This window comes from Myotis brandtii, unplaced genomic scaffold, assembly GCF_000412655.1.
Source record: "Myotis brandtii unplaced genomic scaffold, ASM41265v1 scaffold68, whole genome shotgun sequence".
Classification (NCBI taxonomy): domain Eukaryota; kingdom Metazoa; phylum Chordata; class Mammalia; order Chiroptera; family Vespertilionidae; genus Myotis; species Myotis brandtii.
Window position 1 is genome coordinate 210,898 of NW_005370657.1, and position 2,635 is coordinate 213,532.

The 2,635-nt window shown below is 60.7% G+C and overlaps 1 protein-coding gene across 1 annotated transcript in view; it reads left to right on the plus strand.

Moving 5' to 3' along the window:
• The window catches only part of ZDHHC12 (zinc finger, DHHC-type containing 12), a 590,635-nt gene that overhangs the window by 33,577 nt on the left and 554,423 nt on the right, over positions 1–2,635 (plus strand). The window lies entirely within an intron of this gene.

Consider the following 2,635-nt stretch of genomic DNA (forward strand, 5'->3'; position numbering starts at 1 on the left):
CCATCCACCCATCCGTCCGTCCGTCCGTCCATCCATCCATCCATCCATCCACTTACTCACCCATTCACTCACTGAGTCACTCGGGCACAATGTGGGCAACAGAACCCACAGGTAAGCAGGAGAGGCCCAGCCTCTGTCCTCAGGGAGCTCCTGAAGCGCAGCGAACACACAAGGTGAACGAGGCAGCTCAGGTTAAATAAGCGATGAAGGCTGGGAGGTGGGGGGAAAGCAGAGGAGTGAATGGGGTGTGGACTGGGGCCTCCCTGAGGAGGTAAAATCTGAGCTGAGATCCAAAGGGTCACTAAAAAGCCCCCCAGGAGTGCTGGGGAAAGGGGTTTCCAAGTATCAGAACAGCAAGTGCAGGGGCCTGGAGGAGGAGCAGAGTGAGCCCTGGGAGAGAGAGGGAGGTGACTTCTGCAGGGGCTGTAGGCGCATGGGGTCCAATGCCCTTCTGCGTGCAGGGGGAAGTCCCCAGGTGGACACAGCCACTCTGGTCTTCCAGGGCTCCCGGGGCAGCACTGAGGGGAGGGGCAGGTGGAGGCAGGGAGGCCGGAAGAGGCTGGTGTGGCTGGAGGCTGCCAGGCTGGGCTGGGGGTGGCCGAGGGAGGGAGCGTTCTTCCTCTTCGAGCTTTTGGGCCGTGTCAGAGGGTAGGCAGTCATTCTTCTTCACGTGTTCTGTAGAACTCACCGGCGAAGCCGGCTGGTCCTGGACTTTTGTTTGTTGGGAGTTTTTGATGACTGCTTCCATTGCATTGCTAGTCATCGGTCTATTTTATTTCTTCCTGGTTCAGTCTTGGTAAGCTATATGCTTCTCAGAAGTTTCAAGGGAGGGTGAGAGGATTGCTGGGTAAAGGACTGAACCAGGTCCAGCTCAGGCATCCTGGCTGCATGTGCAGGGGAGGATGAAGGGGGTCCCTGGAGCGACTGTCGCAGCACATGTGACCCCCCATCTACAGGGCTCCAGCACAGGCCGTGAAAGACCTTGATCCGTGGCCCATGGACAACAGGAATGATGGTGACAGTCCGTGCTCTGTGCTGCGAGCCGCGCTCGCTTGAGCTCCTTCTGTACCTTAATCACCCCCATCTCACAGATGAGGAAACGGAGGCTCCTTGGGGTGGAGTGACCCTCAGCAGGGCCTGCAAGATGTCACATGCTGGGGCCTTCTGTGCCCTCTTGCAGAGACCCTCCCTGTGGAGTCTGGGAGATCCCTGCTCCCGCCAGCCCCAGGGCCTTTGCACGTGCACACACCTCTCTTCCTCACGTTATAATCGTCAGGGCATGTGTCTGTCGCCCCAGAGTATATACCCATGAGGATGACGTTAGGGCTTGTTCCTCCCTTGGTTACCCAGGTTGTGGGGGCTGGCCCGGGGCAGGGGCTCCGCTTCTTAAGGGGGAGGCGTGAGTGAGTGAGGACAACTGAAACAGTCCAGCAAGGCAGGCCCCGCGGTCCTGTTCTCTGCCCTCGATGGGCACCACGGCTCGCTCGGGATGGAGCTGAGGGATTTACCTTCTATCAGTGAAGCCGCACAACCCTCCGGTGAGGTCGCCGCTGTATTGACCCCAGTTCCTGAGTGAGGCCTGGGGAAGGGAGGTGACCCACCAGGGTCACTCAGCCAGTGAGTGGCAGAACCGCTATCTTCTCCACGTATCGAGGTAGAACGGACACCCGGTGACCGCGCCCCTTTAAATGGTACAATCTGGTGAGCTTTGGCACAGGTTCACCCCCATGAAACCGTCCCTGCCACCCAGGCAGTGGATGAGCCACCACCCTCCAAAGGTTTCCCTGCGCCCCTTTGTGAGACCCGCTGGCCGCTGGCCCCCCACATCCCCAGCCAACCGCTGAGCTGCTTTCTGTCGCTATAGGTTAGGTTGCACTTCTGGAATGTTCTATAAATGGAATCACACAGTGTGCATTCTTGGCCCCTGGCTCCTCTCACCCAGCACCGTGACCTTGAGATTCCCGGGCTGTGTCCGTAGTTCGTTCTCCTCACTGTGAGCGCACCCAGTGCAGGGATGCACCCCGCCTGCGAGGGACCCGGGGCTGTTTCGGTTCTGCCTGTTGCAGAGAGCTGCCAGGGACATCGGGAAAGGGTGCCGGAGCCCGGGTTTCACTTATAAATGCCGAGGAGGGAGCGGCCGGCCGACCCTCAGTGTATGTTCCACTTCTTTCAAAGCTGCCCGTGTTCTTCAAAACAGCAGAACCACTGATTCCCACCAGCCGTGGAGGGTCCCCCAGACTCCTCACCGCCAAGCCCCGTGCCCTCACTGCTGGCCCCGTGTCCCCCTCACCGCCAAGCCCCACGCCCTCACTGCTGGCCCCGTGTCCCCCTCACCACCCAGCCCCACGCCCTCACTGCTGGACCTGTGTGTCCCTCACTACTGGCCAGGTCTCCCAGCCAGCGCTGCCTGGGCCACTGGCAGAAGAAGCCAACAGTCAGCCAGGGGCTGGGCAGCACCCATCCCCACCCATCTGACCCCAAGGAGCAGGCACCTCCTGACCCCAATGCATCAGCCATCAGCCATCAGCCCCTCCTTCCTCCCGGGTGCCAGTGCTGCTTCCCAAGGGTCCCAGCAGCTGCGGAGGGCAGGGTTGGCACGCAGTGTCCGTGGGGCCGGTGGCAGTGAGCGCGGGAC